This window comes from Adiantum capillus-veneris, chromosome 18 (genome assembly GCF_014529385.1).
Source record: "Adiantum capillus-veneris isolate H3 chromosome 18, ASM1452938v2, whole genome shotgun sequence".
Taxonomy (NCBI): Eukaryota; Viridiplantae; Streptophyta; class Polypodiopsida; order Polypodiales; family Pteridaceae; genus Adiantum; species Adiantum capillus-veneris.
Window position 1 is genome coordinate 106919852 of NC_140948.1, and position 20435 is coordinate 106940286.

The following is a 20435-nucleotide window of genomic DNA, read 5'->3' on the forward strand; positions in this document are numbered from 1 at the left end:
CCCCACCCGAATTTATTACTTTTCCCGAATTTATTAATTTTTCTAAATTTACAAAATGCCATCGCGCTCCGATCTATGGCCCTCATTTGTAGATGTGACTCCCGACCCTCCTCCCCCATTGATCCCATTTGAACATGCCCGTGCAAGATCGTGAGGAGGCCAATCCACCCCAAGTTGCCGTAGTTCACACCCTGAGTTCACCCCCTAGTTCACCTTGAGAATCCAACGGCGCTCAGAAAACCCGCCTCTTTCCAGCCTTAGATCCCTCCTGAACTTTTCTGCCCCTTTGCCCGACTAACCCTCTTACCTCCTCTTAGGGCGAAGCTTCCTGCAGGTCTGAGGCATGGCGAAGCTTTTGCCAGGGCATAATACAAATGATGCATTCGACTCCCAGCGTCTTGCTGCGTTACTGGATTTTGTCAACACTGAGTATGCCACTGAAGACGTTTTGCGAATGTTTTTACGACCACGGGGCATAGATCTTGACACGCAGGCTGTCGACTGGAGACGGCTTGACAGCTTGCACAACCTTGGGCGAGGTTCTTCGCCTTTTCCCTGATGAAAAACCAATCAATGAGAATACAAGGCAGTTGCGTGAGCAAATTTTGATGCAGGACATGGAAGCTGCAAAGCGTGCCTGGAGATCAAATATTGTTTCAGAGAAGGTGCTTAACCTTGTGGCAGATCAGTTGAAGGATTTTGCAAGCCAATGGGACGGTCACCAGTGGTATGCACTGCTTACTGCGTTGGTTCAGAGTAGTGGCTGGGGCAAATCCCGTTTGATATTTCAGATGTGGAGGATGGGCTTTTATGTGGTCTACATATCGTGCATGAAGGAGAGTCAGAGTGGTTTCCCTAGACGCACTGGAGAGCTGGCAGACATTATGCAGGGCCCCAAGTATACTGAGTCAACCTTTGTGGCACTTGTCGTTAGTATATTGGCAGTCCTCAATCAGCACCCTGGCATGGCATGTGAAGAATGGATGGCGGCACAGGAGAAAGATGATGCCATCCAGCATGAAATTCTTGCCGTATTCCAGACCAAATCAATTGAAGTCATAACGGATAAGCCATACTTTGCTGCAGAAGAGGACCATAAGAAATTCTGCCAGGTAGAGATAGACAAGCTGAAGCAGCGTGGTGCGAGGGTTTTACTGTGTGTAGACGAGGCTGGAGAGCTAGGTGACAATTTTCTAAAGTTTAGGAGGTCATTGAGGAGTATGCCGAGGGGTGATAGCTTTTTTGGCATAGTGCTTGGCACAGACAGGAAAGTGGCCGACCTAGCAGCAGCACAAGAGGATGATCTGAGTGCATGCGCAAGATTGGCCACCCATTTCAATGTCTTTCATCCCATTTACTTGATTGGGAAGAGTGACATTTTTGCTCAGGTTGGAGCCGGTAGCAGTGACATTACAAATCCATGTAATGCGATATGATATGGGAGGCCGCTTTGGGCAGCATACTATGACTCAGTGGGTGTGATTGACAAGCTGGTTACAACTTGCAATGAAGAAGCTGCTGGGGAAGGACATAAATATTGCAGAGACAGGGTGGGTGAACCAAGACATCGCAATAGCTGTGTTTGTCTGCATCGTGGGGCTAGATGTGGTTACGTGGGGGACACTACCACAGAACTTGTGGCCAGACACATGAGAACCATTGTCTGCATCTCAAAGGATAGAAGAAGAGTGTACACGTCAGCTGCTGCACAGCCGGCTCTTGCTGCTGCTGCTACTATGTTGCTGCATGTCAAGAATGATGCTTTTCTCGCTATGTTCATAGACAAGCTGACGGAAGTGTGCAAGGATGGGCTGGTGCTCGAAGGAATCAGGCGGGAGATTGTAGCCAGGATTGTTATCATTTTGGCCATGCATGAGTGCACCAAGAGCGATAATTACATCAAAAGTGTCCCCTTGGCCACTTCTTGGAGACCATGTTCGGGAGCAAGGTTGTGCAGGACTTGAAGGATAATTGTGTTAACTTGGAATCCCCACCTCTCTTCCACCTTCTCCACAGCTATTAGATGATTGCTTTGTTAGGTGTGCTGCCCTTGTTGCAAGAAGAAATGAGCATGTTCTGGACTTTGCAGTTCCTGCCTGTGGTGGTCTGTTGGATGTAGGAGCATCGGCTGCCCTTCCTGCATGTCCTGTGTTGCCAAGAGCTGCAAAGAAAAAGCAGTCTGCTGGAGGATGATCCAACCTGTCATCATCCTGAAGTGCTTCCACCGCTCTGGCCAGGGACGGCTTGCCCCTCTGATTCTTCACCTGTCCAAGAAAAGAAATTCTATGATGCAAAGGCTGGAGGTTGACCTTCTTTTTCTTTGCAGCTCTTGGCAATACAGAACGTGCAGGAAGTCTTGAACTGCTTTTTCAAATTGGAGATAGAGGGGAGGGTGAGAGAGTGAAAGTTGAGCACACCACAGTGATCGTGAAAGGGCTAGAAGGTTTCCAGCACCTCAAGTCTGAGAGGATGAATGCGGCTAATATTCTTGAGAAGTTGAGGATCCTCTCTAGGACTTGTGAGGATGTGTTCAAGGATGATTCTGACAAGGAGAAGGATGTCTTGTGGGAATGGATACCACCAAGATTTGACTCACAGAGATTTATGGAGGACGAGGACGATGTCATGCAAGTAGAATATGAATGAAGCCTTTTGGTATTCTGCCAATACTGAACTAAGGTAGATCGAATGCTTTAGTCTATAAAATAGATTCATTTTGTACTTCGAGAACTGGTTCTTTTGTCCTCGTGATCAAGTTTTGTTGAGTTTTCTGGAGCTTCCCCCATCTTACTTTGATCGGCAAGTTGTTGACTGATTTCTTTAAAAAGGTGGGTTGCAGTATTGATCAGCGATTTCTCTACAAAGGTAAGATGTAGTTGTCACTTTTGTGTACCTTAAGCTGTTGCAAGTTCACGATTGATTGATTGATTGATTGATTGTCTTATTTTTTATGAATTGTCTACATTCTTGACATAATTAATGAGTTCTCTACATTAAGGAGGATATTAATCCACTGTACTTTTGAGAACGAGTTGTTTTATGTGTCTTTTGCTTTGTTCTTTTGTCCTCATGATTAAGCTTCCCTTTCTTGCGCTGTTGCACGGTGGAGGTATTTTCCGTGATTTGCATCTTCATGAAGGCCTTATTTTTTTATGTCAGTAAATTGCCCCCCTCCCCAAAAAAAAAATAATTTAAAATTGAGTCAAATTGGAAATCCTAGAAGACCTTGTAGCATAGTTGGCACTTTGTACGGTTTCTATTTAATTAAATAAGCAATAAGCATATATGTGTGTGTGGGGGGTGGGGTTGCATGTGCACACATTTAAGACAGATAGAGAGGTAAAGAGAGAGCGAGATGAGGCGGGTAATGAGATGAAGGGAGGGATTAAGATCAAGAGATATAAATAAGGATCAAGGGTTTCGTAATGTAATTTTCTCTCACAATCTATTCTTGTAGCACAATGCAAGGGATAATGCAACTTTGAGTTCTCTTCTACATTACAGCTCCAGCCCTAATTGTTTATGGCGCTTGGTGTTTTGGTGGCTTTGGTTGTTTGTCTTTCTCATCAACTGTTATGCCCCCACCACTTTAGTTCTTATGCAATACATGCATGTAGAAGATAAGTGGTGGACCTCTCTAGTCACATCCCATCCATAGTGATAATATTCCAGGCCTAGCTGTAGCCTTAACTACACACCTATGTATACTAAGGTGACAACCATATGGCCTTTTGGAAAGAAAGACCTCCTCTATACAAGCATAGAGTGGTGCCTAATTAATATTTTTGCTTGTTAAGAGTTATCTTCATTTATGGATGACAATTTGGCTCCACTAGAAGGGATAGATTATGCCTGGGTGCCAGAACAAGGGTGTACTATGCTACAACTAGACTTTGGTGTGCACAACACTTAATTACTATCTTATTGTACAAGAACCAAAACTTAGCCTTTCTAGAGTAGCTTTCACCAATGACCATTTCACCTTGTCATAGGCTTTGGCTTTAGATGGATTCCACTAGGGATTGCAGTGTGTTATTTGGGTTGTGAGGTTGGACTAGACTTGTCCCTTTTGCAGTAGACAAATCCCCTCTTCCTCTTTATATGGAGGAAACTGGTTCATTGGAGTTACGTACGCCTCTCTCTTGCTTGGGATCTTAGGGAGGCCTAGGCATCATTGACCCAATACGTAAGAGTAGAGTTCTCCTCGAGGAGCTCATTGTCATAGGACTTCTCTCAAGGGCAGAGCTCTAAGAGTTGCTACTTCAAAGGCACAGGATCAAGTACCACAAATAGGTGGCACATGGAGCCTATCGACACGTTGGATATTCACTAAGACTCACAGAGTGGGTCTGAGCAGCGGTTGGGAGGATCGTTTTGCATTGAGCATACTTTACTCTTGGGAGTAGCCTTGGGAGGGCTTGAAGCACAACACATCGAGATTTTTGGAGGAGCACTTGAGGTAGCCACTTATCAAGAACCCCTTAGTTTGCACAGAGAGGGGTCACATGGTAGGGCCTCATGTTTCTTGGGGGGCCTTAGTGTCATGGATGCTTGAGAGTCAATCGTTGCCTGCATCAGCGTCTGTCATCACCTACATCATCGCTAGAAGGCTCTAGAAGAATCTAGAAGTTCTAAAAGTATCAAGGAGATTCTAGAAGCATGGAGAAGATTCCGGAAGAATCTAGAAGTTTCTGGAAAGCTCTAGAAAGTTGAAGAAGGATCTAGAAGGTTCTAGAAGAACTAGAAGGATCAAGAAGTTTCTAGAAGCTTGGAGAAGATTCTGGAAGAATCTAGAAGTTTCTGGAAAGCTCTAGAAAGTTGAAGAAGGATCCAGAAGGACTAGAAGGATCAAGAAGGTTTTAGAAGATTCTAACCTCCTCAAGAAGAACCTAGAAAGTCCTAACCTCCTCAAGTAACCTCCTCAAGCACTAGTATAAATAGGGGTCTTGGGCCACAAGCCCCTCAGTCTTGCCAACACCAGTTGTGAGCCTCCTATGAGGAAATCCCTCTTCTAGTTCTTATGTTCAAGTCTTGTCCTTGCAATCAAGCCTTGTCTTGTACTCAAGTCATGTAATCCAAGTCTTGTATCTAGCTCTCTTAATAAAGTATTAAGTCTTGTAATCATATTAAGCTTATCATCAAATCCAAGTTCTTGTACATCGTGAGCGTCTCCTCTTGCTCTCTTCTAGCTCTATACGTGCTCATAACAGTTTGGCAAGACTACCATCTCTTAATCCTCTCAAGCCATCATGGAGCCGGCGATGGAAGGTGTCATCAACTCATTGCAAAGCATCCAAGCTCAGTTACAATAACTTTGGGAGAGTAACGCTCAACTTCAAGCAGAGCACCCCTAATCTTGGGACCGGTGTTGCAAAATCTTCAACGTCAAATTCAAGAGCTTCAAGAGACGAGCACACATCAAGCACAAGCTGCAAGATCTAGCTATTCTCAACAACATAAGGAGCCGAAGGTCAGCATGCTTGAAAAATTTGATGGGACTAGATCAAAGTTTAGAAGTTTTCTCCAACAAGTGCGTCTCTTCATTCGAATGCAACGAGAGCGTTATCCAGATGACGCCTCTCAAGTAGGCCTTATTGGGACTCTCCTCTCGTGTACGGCTCTCTCTTGGTTTGCTCCCTTACTTGAAAAAGAATCTCCTCTTCTTCATGACTTTGAAGCTTTTGTGCGGGAGTTCTTTGCAACCTTTGGGGATACTGATAGAGCAAGGGTTGCTGAAACCAAACTTAGAAATCTCCGCCAAGGATCAAGACCTGCATCTGTCTATGCATCCGAATTTCCACAGCTCACTTGTGATCTGACTTGGCATGAGGAATATTTCATTAGCCAATCTTGGTGGGAATTAAAGGATGACGTAAAAGATCTTTTATTGACTATGCCAAAGGTTCACACACTAAGCGAGTTCATCTCTCAAGCAATAGAATGTGATAATCGACTATTTGAGAGGAGACAAGAGAGGCGCCTTGGGGCGCCATTGCGACCCCAAACAGAAGTGACACATAATGGCTACACACCTCAACAGGGCCACGAATCAAGCATTGAGTCCATGCAAATTGATTCAGCACGGTTTCAACCTCTCTCAGGCCAAGAGAAGCAAAGGCGACGCATTAATGGCTTATGTATGTATTGTGGAGAGCATGGACACATAGTTCAACAGTGTCCAAGGAAGAGAAGGATGAAGGTTCACGGTGCAATAGCCTCAACGTGTTCGGAAAACATGGACGTCCAACCCCAATAGAAATCGACCGATTCGACAAAAGATAAGCAAAAAAAGGTCTCTTTCTTTCCGCTGATTCCACTTCAAGTTTTATGCTACTAGTCAAGATCCATATGCTGGGTAGGCACATGGATTGTGAAGCATTACTAGATTCAGGCGCAACGGCGTGCTTCATGGACAAAGAATTTGCAAAAGAACAAGGCATACCACTTGTGGAGAAGTCTAATCCAGCCAATTGTAGAAGTCATTGATGGTCGTCTCCTTGCTTCAAGGGATGCCAGGTATGAAACTCGCCCCATAGAAGTAACATTGCAGGAGCATGTTTCAAGAATAGCGTTCAATATTATACAAAGCCCAAGCAGTCCAATTGTTATTGGGCTACCTGGATTGAATTACATAATCCTGACATTGATTGGAGAGCTCGGAGAATCGAACCACGAAACGTCCAAAAGAAGAAGAGAAGGCATATTAGGCCTATATATCTTGGAGCCAAGGTCTTCATACGTGCAACCAAAAAGTATCCAACTTTTTTGATATTTGCAACATCAACCGACACGTCGACAACAAAAATCATGGAGGCATTACCACGTCAATATCAAGATTACAATGATGTTTTCGAAAAGAAGAATGCAGACCTCTTACCGGAGCATCGACCCTATGATTGTGCTATAGAGCTTTCAGGATGGAACCCAACCCCCTTTTGGCCCAATATACAAGCTATCTCAAGATGAATTGGTAGAATTACGGAAAAATATTGATGAGAATCTTGCTAAGGGGTTCATATGGCATTCAAAGTCCCCGGCAGGAGCTTCAATACTCTTTGTAAAAAAGAAGGACGGAACTCTCCGGATGTGCGTGGATTATAGGGGCCTAAACAAGATCACCGTCAAGAATCGCTATCCCCTTCCCTTGATCCCATAGCTTCTTGAGTGCCTTGGCAAGGCAAGAATATTTACAAAAATAGATCTTTGTGGTGCTTACAGCCTAGTCAGAATCAAAGAAGGTGATGAATGGAAGACAACCTTTCGGACACGGTATGGCCACTTTGAATATACCGTCATGCCATTTGGTCTCACAAATACCCCAACTATTTTTCAACATTTAATGAACGATAATTTTCGAGAGTATTTGGATTATTTTGTGGTAATATATTTGGATGATATCTTGATATTTTCCAAGAATCAAGAAAAGCATGAGCACCATGTAACAAACTTGGACACTCCAAGTCAAGAATCAACCGCGACAGCACCAAATTAACCACTTCAAAACAATTCACAGATCACAATAGATTTGCACTGGCCCGGCGGAGTTCCGTGCCTAGAGATATTGGCCCCAAAGACTGGCGCCCCTTTCGGTATTTCTTTTTGTATTAATCAATCATCAAAGTACAAGAGAGCGGTTAGGGTTTCACTCTCAGACTCTGCGTCCAGATGCTCTGAGAAGTGAGGCCCTCACCACTAATTTAAAGGTTACAAGGGATGCCCAAAAGCAGAGCCCCAAAAGCTTTTAAAATCAAAAGCATCAGTTCTCTCTCTCTCTTAGAGAGTCTTTTCTCTTTTTTTTTACAAAAGAAAAACAAAAGCAAAATTCGCGTCGCTCATCATTTTTCAAAAAAAAATATAAATTTTTTTAATAATAATAATCCGCCTCCACGATTTTCGAAATTTAGGGTTTTTGGCAAAATTTAGGGTTTGCAAGAATTTTAGGGTTTCTGGCAAAAATTAGGGTTTTTGCTGTCCGCCACGTCATCACTTTGTGACATATCCCCCTCTTGAAAGCATTGTAATCGACCGCGATTACGCCTGCAAAACCGACAAAAGCCATAAACCGTCTCAGCAGACACTGATTGTTAGTACCTACGTACTAGGAACACACATCTAGCACATGTACAAAATCGACAGTCACATCACACGACATCACAGGACATCACCAGACATCACAGGACATCACATGACATTCAACATTCAATCGGATCTTAGACCATGTTTTATCAGCAATGTAGCTAGCAATCACATCTAGGTCCAATCGGGACCTCATCGATGTCCGATTGACTAACCCCTATTGCAACCATGTCTATTCGAGATCAATCAGATCAAAATGCTGCAGTCATTTCGTCTATCAGTTCCTGCACTCACAAGAAGTCAAGAACAAATCAGTATCATAATCAGGAATTCCATTTCATAAAGTCATACAACAGAATACTGTCAGCTCTCAGTATCCCTGAAGCTCAAAGAGACATCAGTGACTCTAGTATCAAAATCGAGGCAGTTGTTGACAAAGGAGCGGAGTAACTCCCCTCTTGTGCATCCCACTGCACCAGATCTTCGGCCAAGCTGAGTTTCTGGGTTCCGTTTGGAGTAGACTATGCTAAACCAAAACATCGAGGTAAAGTTTCACAATCCGAGGAGTATCTGCTAGGTCCTCCTCCTCCATCCACTTCGCATCAAATGCAGGAAAGTTCTTGAACTTAACCAAGAACCGCCTTCGGACTTTACCTTTCTTCGTATCTTTATGTGCCAAAATCTGTTCAGGAACAAGGATCTCCTTGTTTTCGTCCACTTTGGGTTGCTCATCAAGCTCCCCATCATCAAACACATCACCCTTAACTGGTTTCAAGAGACTCACATGCAATGCATTGTGAATCCTCCAAGTATCTGGCAGTTTCAATCGGAAGGAGACATCATTTATCTTGTTAGTAATCTGGAAAGGTCCGTAGTATCACATACTAAGCTTTGGAAAAAGCCTCTCCTTTCCCTTTTTCTTTCTTAGGCGTGCCTTCTCAAAAGTAAGAGCACCCAATCATCCTCCTTTAGTTTCAAGTCGCAACGATGGCGATCCGCTGCCTTTTTCTGTCGTTCTTGAGACTTCTGTAAAGTCTCGCGAACCTTGGCAAAATCCGTATCCAAATCTCGCGAATATTTATCCGCTTCAAATTTCTAATCTTTCGTGCTCAGGAAGGATGGAACCTTCGCAGCAGTTTCAACAATCTCTCATGGCGTCTTTCCCGTCAAAGAGTGTATCGTGTTATTGTAGGCAAATTCCACCAAAGGTAAGTTCTTTTCCAATTGAGTCTTCTGATGCGAGATATAAGACTTCAATAAATCTAAAATCACTGAATTGGCAATCTCAAATTGCCCGTCAGTCTGCAAGTGGAACGATGACGAGAATTGCAACCGCGTGCCAATGTTCTCCCAAATTGCCTTCCAAAACAAACTCATAAATTTGGGGTCTCTGTCGGAGACAATCGTCTGAGTCGTGCCATGTAATCGGAAAATCATCGTGATCATTCTGTATTCTCGGGAGATCAAAAAAATGAAATCCATTTCAATATTTTCCCAGGGGCGGGTGGGTATGGGTAAAGGCTGTAACAATCCCTCTGCCTTATGCCTGTCAAACTTGACCTTCTGGCATACCAAGCAACTGCGCACAAACTCTTCCACATCCTTCTTCAGTCTCCGCCAAAAGAAATCTCTCTCTACCCCTTTCATGGTGGTAGCAATGCCGCGGTGACCCGTAAAAGGTGGACAGTGGCAATCAGTCATAACCTTTTCCCTCAACGGCTGTGTAACTCACAACATAGTCTTTTTCATCAAGTAGCCTTCCCGAAGGGAGTATCCAGCTTCTGTCTCCCCATCCCGTATCCGTGTGAAAATATCTGCAAAACCTGTATCTGTGGCATACTGATCGACCATATCCTCGAAGCTCCTATGATGTATCGCGGAAATAGCCAGAACCAATGGTTTTCGAGACAAAGCATCTGCCACCACATTCTTCTGTCCCTGCACATGGACAATCTGGAAGTGGAACTGTGACAAGATGTTCACCCACCGCATCTGCTTTTCCGAAAGCTGCTTCTGTGACAAGAAGTAGCGCAAACTCTGATGGTCTGTAAAGACAGTAAAATCCGCTCCGAGTAGATAATGCCGCCACTGAGTAAGAGCATGGATAACCGCCAAAAGCTCTTTCCCATAGATCTGTGCTGTCATCTCCGGCCTAGAGAACAAACGGCTCTTGTAAGCTATGACATGGCCTTCTTGCATCAAGACCGTACCCAGACTACGACCACAAGCATCACAATATACTTCAAATGACTTCTGCAAGTCCGGCAAAGTCAAAATAGATCCCGTAGTCAATTTCTCTTTCAATGTCTGAAAGGCAGTCACCTCTGTGGGTCCCCACGAAAAAGGTACTCCTTTCTGTGTCAAGGTATGCAAAGGGGAAGCAACCTCTGCAAACTTTCGTATGAACCGCCTGTAGTACGAACACAGTCCCAAGAAGCTTCTAACTTCATGGACATTCCTCAAATCGGGCCAATCACGGATAGTCTCTATCTTGGCCGGGTCCATTTGCACTCCTGCTGCTGACACAATGTGTCCCAAAAAGTGTATCTCTAGTAGGAAAAATTCACTTTTCTTTGCATTAATCACTAACGTGTGATCTCGTAATGCCTGAAAGACTTGAAGCAGATGATCTCTGTGTTCTGTCTCATTCTTGGAGAAAACAATGATGTCGTCAAAGAAAGTGCCAACAAATAGCCTGTACTCTCGAAAAATCCTATCTATCATCCGGTTAAATGTCACAGGAGCATTGGTTAAGCCAAAAGGCATCACCAAAAACTCAAATAACCCAAAAGTCGTCGGAAAAGCTGTCTTGTAGACATCTCCTGGCGCTATCCTGATCTGATGATATCCACTCTTCAAGTCAATCCTGCTAAAGCACGAGGATCCCTGTAACTTGTCGAGTATATCATCGATCCTAGGAATCGGAAATTTGTTCTTGATGGTGATTTCGTTGAGAGTGCTATAATCGATGCACATTCTCCAAGATCCGTCTTTCTTCAAAAACCAACAACACTGGAGAGCAATACGGTGAAGTACTAGGCTGGACAAGACCCTTTTCCAAGAGGTCTTTCACTGGGTTCATAATCTTTTCATTCTGTACTCGGCTCACACGATAAGGTGGCCGATTCGGTGGCGTGCTTCCAGATATCAGATCAATGGTATGATCTTCAGGCCCTCTCAAAAGCAATCGGCATGAGCGTGGAGAAAAAAAAATCTTGGCGTTCTTTTCTTCAGGTCAAAACATTTTCAACTTTTATCCATCGTTCAGTTCTCCCAAAAGAATGAGTAAGAAAACTGAAGTTCATCAAGTACAATCTCTAAGCCCTTCATTTATCAAAGTCGCTTTCTCGGCCCGGTAGTCAACCACGGCGTAGTTCTTGTGGTACCAAGGGATCCCGAGTAGAACGTCACTCACGTGCCCTGAACACCCCTGTCATTGCAAACGAAGTTTTCCAATGCTCGGTGTAATGGCAACATCCCATCCGGGTGCCAGTCAAACTACCTCCGCCTGTGGCGTCAGTCTGTCGGGCGTAGTTTCAAATCGAGCCGCCAATTCCAAGTGAAAAGAAGTTGGCCTTGGCTCCTTCAAAAGAGCTTCCTGATCCTTCACTTTGCCCTGAAAGCGGCAAAGTTTGTACTTTCATTCATTAGATTCGGTGCAGGTCCCACGCCATGTGGTACCAGTTCTGCTTTTCTATCTGCCTTTTCTGCCACATTCCTCAGTTGCTCTCGAACTCTCAGACCTGTCGTCGTCTTTATCATTCTGTTCTTTCTGTGCCGTATCAGGGTACTTCGCGGAAATATGTCCATGTTCCCCGCATCCAAAGCACTTCCCCTCTCTGATGAAGCGAGCTCTCTCCTCAGGAGTAAGCTTGGGTTGTGCATCCTTTTTTCTCTGGGTTGCTCTTTTTCTTTCTATTTTCATTCCCAGAAGTCTGTTCGGCTCGTTGTGTCATGGTCTTATCTGTGGGGTAGGTCAAACTGCCAGAGTGAATGGCAAAGCCCTGCTTCGCATGACTCATCAACTCCTGAATAGAAGCTGACTTCTGTTCCAAGCAGTGGTCTCGGATCTCTGTAGGTAGACCCAATGTAAACCGCTCAATCTGTTCTCTGAACGAGATCTTCTTGAATGAAGAGGCACGTAGAAAAGAGTTCCAGAATCTTTCACAGTAAGAATTCACTGTATCGCTCTTGGTCATCCGGAGATGGTTCCAAGCAGCTCGTATATCTCGCTCAAACTCTTGAGTCAACCAAGAAGAAATAAAAAGCCTCTTGAATTTCAGCCATGTAACTGGCGCTCTTGTTAAAAGAAGCGTGGACCACCAAGTTCGAGCATTCCCCTTAAGGTAAGAGGTAGCTCTCTGAATCTTGGAGTGCTCTGATAGCGTCCTCCCGCGAAAGCGATGTCAAACTGCTGTATAAAAGACAAAGCCTTCGAAGCATCTGAGTATCCTGAAAAGTATCAAACTTGATCGAGTGGCCACCTTCCTTTAAACTCTCGGACTTTCTTGCTTTTATCTTCGAGAAAGTCATACTGGTTGGCTTTGTAAAAATTCTTCTTGTTCGCATAAAACTTTCCGTCATCGGAATCTGAGCTGTCTGTAGACGAGTCCTCAGTAGAACTGTCAGTCTCTGGGCGAGATGTAGCCTTCTTTGCCTTTTTCTTGCCCGTTCCGAAGCTTTGTGTCTTGCTTCGCTTTTTGCTTTTTCTGTCTTCTTCGCTCTAATCCGAGGAGCTAGAAGAACTGTCAGAAGAAGAAGAAGAAGAAGAACTGGGTACTCCTTCAAATCGAACACCCTTCTTCCGTTTCTTTGCCTTGTCAAATGTCAATCGACGACCCAAATATCCCGGGAAGTCAGTGCCTTTCTTCTGCTTTTTGCCGTGCTTTTTGTCATTCTTTTGCACGTCGAAAAGCTGAGCAATCCGTGCATCAACCACGTTCTCCAGTTCCTTCTCCGTATATTTCTTGGAGGCAGAAGGTTTCTTGAGAGCGGGTTTCGGGAGTGGTGTTGTGGTTCTCTGCCACTCCATCTGTACCTCTTCCAAAGAGGTCTGGCTCATATATTTTGCCATCTTCGGGTCCTTGGCAAAATTGAGCGTCATCATTGTTGCATCGCTGATCAACTGGCGACGCTCTATCTCTCGCCGCTCCGCCTAAGTAGGCCAAGGCGGACCATACTCTCTGCCTGAATCTTCGTTGTGATCCCAGCCCGCATCTCGAGATGCAGAGGGAGTCGACTGATCATTGCTTGAAGCCATAGGTGCCGCGGAAAAAAAATTCAGGGATCGGATTTCCCGTAGAAGAGAAATCGGCCGTGCTCTGATACCACTGTAACAAACTTGGACACTCCAAGTCAAGAATCAACCGCGACAGCACCAAATAACCACTTCAAAACAATTCACAGGTCACAATAGATTTGTACTGGCCCGGCGGAGTTCCGTGCCTAGAGATATTGGCCCCAAAGACTGGCGCCCCTTTCGGTATTTCTTTTTGTATTAATCAATCATCAAAGTACAAGAGAGCGGTTAGGGTTTCACTCTCAGACTCTGCGTCCAGATGCTCTGAGAAGTGAGGCCCTCACCACTAATTTAAAGGTTACAAGGGATGCCCAAAAGCAGAGCCCCAAAAGCTTTTAAAATCAAAAGCATCAGTTCTCTCTCTCTTAGAGAGTCTTTTCTCTTTTTTTTTACAAAAAAAAAACAAAAGCAAAATTTGCGTCGCTCATCATTTTCCAAAAAAATAAAAAAATAAAAAAAATATTTTTTATAATAATCCGCCTCCGCGATTTCCGGAATTTAGGGTTTTTGACAAAATTTAGGGTTTGCAAGAATTTTAGGGTTTCTGGCAGAAATTAGGGTTTTTGTTGTCCGCCACGTCATGACTTTGTGACACACCATGTATGATTAGTGCTTGAAAAGCTTCGTGCATCAGGGTTATATGCAAAGTTGCAGAAGTGCTCTTTTCATCAATCTAAAGTGGAATTTCTTGGTTATGTAATTTCTGAAAAGGGAATCTCCATGGATCCAAAGAAGGTTCAAATCATCCTTGATTGGGAGACACCCACCTTAGTAAGAGATGTTCAATGTTTTCTCGGATTTGGAAATTTTTATCGTATCTTTATACAGGGATACTCCAAGGTGGTTACAACACTCACAAGGTTGACAGGCCATAATAAGTTTGTCTGGGACTCAGAGGCCGCGAAAGCATTTCAGACTGTCAAGCAAGCTTTCACGACCGCACCCATTCTAATTCATGCAGGTCCTACAAAGCCTTTCATCTTAGAAACAAACGCTTCAGATTTTGCCCTTGGCGCTATTCTATCCCAAGTAGGAGAAGATGGTCGAGTACATCCGGTGGCTTTTCATTCCCGCAAGTTCTCAGCTGCAAAAATCAATTATGAAATCCATGACAAAGAGCTCTTAGTAATCATCGACTTCTTCGACACTTGGCGTCACCTACTTGAAGGATCTCCTCATAAGATCACTGTCTATACAGATCACAAGAATTTGGAATACTTCATGACATCCCGCGTCTTGAATCGTCTCCAAGCCAGGTGGAGTGGTATCTTATCAAGGTTTGATTTTCTCATCTCTTATAGACCTGGCCGTCAACAAGCTAAGCCAGATGCCTTATCAAGAAGATCCTACCTTGCACCTAGAGAAGGTGACGCAGCATTTGATCAACAAGAGTCAATGATTTTGAAACCTGAGCAGCTTAAGCTAAACGCCACCATGAGCCAAGCTCTTAAAGATTCTACTTTTCTTTCTTAGGTGAAGACGCAAATTGCTAAAGACCCACTTGCTCAGAATATTAGACAACAACTACAAGGACAAGAGGTTAATGAGGACTTTCAAGAAATTGATGGACTAATTTACTATAAGGTTCTTCTCTATATTCCGCCAGGACCTTCACGCTTGGAGGTACTTCAGCAACGGCATGATCTTCCATCAGCAAGGCATTTTGGGGTTAATAAGACAATTGAGCTTCTCTCCCGTGACTTTTGGTGGCCTCAAATGTGGAAGCTTGTCAAGGAGTATGTAGGCACTTGTGACACTTGCAATAGATCAAAGGCCCCTCGTCATCATCCTCATGGGTTACTCCATCCCTTGCCCATTCCAACCAAACCATGGATTTCATTGTAGAGCTACCCTTGTCACAAGGATTTGACTCCATTTTAGTACATCTCCATGGATTTCATTGTAGAGCTACCCTTGTCACAAGGATTTGACTCCATTTTAGTAGTCGTGGATCGGTTTACAAAAATGGCACACTTCATTCCAACCACTAAAACCATCACCAACGAAGGTACAACCAAACTCTTTCTACAGCATATCTATCGTTATCACGGATTACTGGATGACATAGTTTCTGATCGAGGCCCACAATTCATCTCTAGCTTTTGGAAAAGCTTATTCAAGCTACTCGGAGTACAAATCAACCTCTCCTCAACCAATCACCCACAAAATGATGGACAAACAGAGAGAGTAAATCAAGTTTTGGAACAGTATCTCCGCTGTACTATCAATTATCACGAGGATAATTGGGTTGAGCTCCTACCGCTAGCAGAATTCTCCTATAATAACAGTTTTCATGCCTCCACTCGTCACACTTCATTCTTTGCTAATTATGGTCAACATCCCAAACAGGATATCCATAGACACTATCAAGTCAAGAATCCAGTTGCTATTCATCTTACACAACAATTATCTGCAATTCACAAAGAACTTACAATTCATATCAAAGAAGCTCAATCCAAGTATAAGGAAAGTGCAGATCTCCATCGCATGCAGCATCCAAAATACAAAGAAGGGGGATAAAGTGTGGCTCCTCCGACGTGATCTGCGTTCATCTTGTCCCTGTCAAAAGCTTGATTATCGAAGGCTTGGCTCGTTTAAAATTATCCGTCAAGTCAATCCAGTCACCTATCGGCTCCGATTTCCCTCATCCATGAAAATCCATCATGTCTCAGTCCTAGAACCTTGTCACACATCTAAGATCCCAGGAAGAGCCCTACAACCACCTCCTCCGATTGAGATTCAAGGACATGACGAATATGAGGTCGAGAAAGTCCTAGATTCTCGAGTTCCCCGTGGCAGGTTACAGTACTTGGTGCATTGGAAAGGCTATGATGTTAGTGAATGAACCTGGAACCAGCACACAATCTACAACATGCATCTCTCAAAGTCCAAGAGTTCCATCAACAACATCCATGGAAGCCCAACTCAAGGAACACCACTGCTCCTCGTGGAACTTGTCGCTAGAGGAGGGGGTAATGTCATGGATGCTTGAGAGTCAGTCGTTGCCTGCATCAGTGCCTATGTCATCGCCTACATCATTGCTAGAAGGCTCTAGAAGTTCTCTAAAAGTATGAAGGAGATTCTAGAAGTTTCTAGAAGCATGGAGAAGATTTCGAAAGAATCTAGAAGTTTCCGGAAAGCTCTAGAAAGTGGAAGAAGGATCTAGAAGGTTCTAGAAGAACTAGAAGGATCAAGAAGTTTCTAGAAGCTTGGAGAAGATTCCGAAAGAATCTAGAAGTTTCTGGAAAGCTCTAGAAAGTTGAAGGATCCAGAAGGTTCTAGAAGAACTAGAAGGATCAAGAAGGTTCTAGAAGATTCTAACCTCCTCAAGAAGAACCTAGAAAATCCTAACCTCCTCAAGTAACCTCCTCAAGCACTAGTATAAATAGGGGTCTTGAGCCACAAGCCCCAGTCTTGCCAACACCAATTGTGAGCCTCCTATGAGGAAATCCCTCTTCTAGTTCTTATGTTCAAGTCTTGTCCTTGCAATCAAGCCTTGTCTTGTACTCGAGTCATGTAATCCAAGTCTTGTATCTAGCTCTCTTAATAGAGTATTAAGTCTTGTAATCAATATTAAGCTTATCATCAAATCCAATTTCTTGTACATTGTGAGCGCCTCCTCTTGCTCTCTTCTAGCCCTATACGTGCTCATAACACTTACCAGAGGAACCTGCTAGCACTTTTGGGATTTGGCTGCACTTGTGATCACTAGCATAGGAGTTACAGAGAGACAAATTGCGTGGCATGCGAGGTGCCTTGAGCATGTGCCAAGATATATAGCTGTGGCCATTCCTGTAGGCTGGCACACACTCACCGAGCCCTTGGCCCTGCACTGGATGGGTGCATTCACTAGCTTGGAGGTCCAGGTTGCAATTAATGCATGCTCAAACAATGGCATTGCTTGTCTATTCTTCAAGGTTCAGAGTAAGGGCAAATTACATCGAGTCCTCTCAAAGTCACCACAGATCTCAAAATGTTGCTTCTAGCAGATCAGAGTGCTCGACATTAGTGCAAGAGCTTCTGTTCTAGACCCAGATCCAGCTGTCATTGAGAAAAAAGTTTGGAGACTATGGGCGTGGGAGTTTCGTCCCCTTGCCTGTGCTCAATGGGACCCTAGAGAGTGGTTTTGGCGAGACCCTTTTGCTGCCAGAGACCATCTTGGGGTTCTTTTTTCCAATATACAACCCGTTTGGACAGGGCTGATCCTAATAATTGGACTCTTTGCTTACGTGGCGCAACCGGTGACCGAGGGTGCCTGTACACATAAAGACCTCCCCCCCCTTCCACGTGGGTGCAGCCTTTTCTGTAGTTTAATCTATAGCTGATTGCAAGTGGGGTTTGAGCATCCACTGCTGTTAGTGTAGTGGTTAAGCTCTAGAGTTAAATTGTGTGGACGTCTGTTCAAACCCTCCACTGCTGAAACACCCTTTTGGTTTAAACATACCCTTTTGGTTTAAACGTCCGCCTTGCCTTGAAAAATTCTAAGACACGAAAAATGACTGGCAACCGGCTTGACCGGTTGCTATGCGTGACATTTGGCTGGCTCTAAGGTGTGCCACTTCACTTAGAGTCCAATATCTAGACACAGCCTTTGGGCAAGCACATCTTGATTGTTTGATGTGAGATCTCTTCAGCAACAGAAAATCACTGGCCAAGAGAGGGCCTCTCACTTGAGTTCTTGAAAGAATTCTAGATGCATCTCTAGGACAGTTGACAACCCAAGAGAGCCACGATGTTCAAGTGGCTAGGTGCTCATAGGGCTATAGCTGTGGGCAGTTGGTTGGAGCACATTGGCCAAACCTGAGCGTGCATTACTTGTGGTAACCATAGAGAGACATAGAGACACTATTTATGGGATTTCCCCATGGCACACTAGATCCCTGAGCGTGCATTACTTGTGGTAACCATAGAGAGACATAGAGACTATTTATGGGATTTCCCCATGGCACACCAGATCTGGCTGCAAGTTCTTTGGTTGCTCCCCTCACTTTGTTCATCTAGGCAGTTCACTTGGGGCTCCGCAGCATGGTCCACTCTCCCGGGAACAACACTACTCTGGACAGTACCAGACAGAGTCAATTAGCATGATGATCAAGATCCAAGATGTTCGACCACGACTATACCAAGCCTTGGAGGTGATCCCCCAGGACTTGCAACAAGAGGCTGACGACCGGTGGGCCCTAATTAGCAGTCTAACACTGTGTTTCATATGGCGAACCTGTTGCTTTTGCATTTTCGAGTCCAGAGCAGTTCCACTTGTAGAGACAATTTGAGACATCTTGATAGAGCTCATACACACCCTCTAAGGCCAGTTTGACTAGCTTCAAGGTGGATCAGATCGCATGAGGGAGCACCAACAGGCCTTCCTATGACTATGGAGTTCGGGCCCCTTCTTCACTACTGAGCAAGGGTCCCCCCAATGGCACTACCACCCACCTATGTGGTTGTTCCCACGCCCTATCTCGTGATTGAGCTCACATTTGTACATATTTTTTCAGTTGGGAGAGTCTACCCTCATATATCTTTCCCTTCAGGGGTGTTGTAGCCCAATGGGCGAAAGTTAACTAATAGAAGGATCTATTTTTTGCAAAAATAAAAGTGTTCAAGAGACCACCTCCAACCTTAGAAAGGCAAAAAGACTAGTGTGTGAATGAGTACTTGAAGTACTTCATTGTCTCTTCAAATTCTAGTAAAGTGGATGCTTTGGTGCATTTTTGGACTAGTTGGCCCACGTTGCCTACTAACATAAAGTTGCCTAGCTTGTTGTCCGCAATTTTTCACGAGCTTATATCTCTTTTTATGAGCCTCCTTGGGACTATAGTTTTCATTGTATCAACCACTTTTTACCATAAGAAGTGTTTGATTTTTTTAACAACTTTGTCCAAATGCATTTAGCCATTTTGAAAGATAAGTAGGGGATTACAGACAAGTTTATTACCTTTTATAATGCAGAATGGAAGGAGCACATACTGCCACCTTTGCATCACGTCTCTAAAATTTTTTATGTCCTGTTTTGATAATTTAGCTAAATTAATTTTTTGTACATGAGCTAATTATCATGACTTTTTAATGATGTTTTTTTTTCACTAATAATTACTACATAATTATCTAGCTTAACTAGCTAATTTCTTGCCTTGTTTTTTTGTTAAAAATTAAGATAGTTTAGTTAAATTAAATTTTTATATATAAATTAATTATCATGGATTTTATATAATTCTCTAGCTTAATTAGCTAATATTCCTCTTTGATTTATATCAAAAATTAGGATATTTTAACTAAGATAATTTAGTAAATCAATTTTTGTATATGAGCTAATTATCACAACTTTTAAATGATGTTTTTTATCTTTGATAATTACTACATAACTATCTAATTTAATTAGCTAATTTCTCTCTTTGTTTTATCATTTATGTCAAAAATCAAGGTATTTTAACTAAGATAATTAACTAAATTAATTTTTATACATGAGCTAATTATTAGGCTTCTTAATGATATTTTTTATCATTGTAATTGCTACATATTTATGTAAATCAATTACCTAATTTTTTCTTTGTTTTATGTCAAAAAATCAAGATATTTCAGCTAAGATAATTAGCTAAATTAATTTTCTACACATGAGCTAATTATTACAACATTTTAGTGGTGTTTTTTAATTATTGGTAGCTACTACATATTTATCTAAATCAATTATCTAATTTTCCTCTTTGATTTATGTCAAAAATTAAGATATTTTGACTAAATTAATTAGATAAATTAGTTTCTTACATATGAGCTAATTATCACATCTTTCTAATGATGTTTTCTATCATTTACAATTACTACATATTTATCTAACTTAATTAACAAAATTTTCTCCTTAATTTAAAATAAAAATTAGTAGATACTAACTCTAATAATCAATAAAATGACCAACTAGATTTTCACATAATTACTATAGCTAAATAATAATATAATAAAGCTCTAAAAACTAACATAAGACTAATGAAGCTAATTACAATGATTTATACCTAATTTAGATCATAAATAAAGCTATATTAATTATAATAATAGTTAATTAATG

General features: G+C 42.9%; 1 pseudogene; it reads left to right on the forward strand.

Moving 5' to 3' along the window:
- Positions 1 to 218: 218 nt before the first annotated feature.
- On the forward strand, positions 219 to 2778 carry LOC147436154 (uncharacterized; annotated as a pseudogene).
- Positions 2779 to 20435: the final 17657 nt, after the last annotated feature.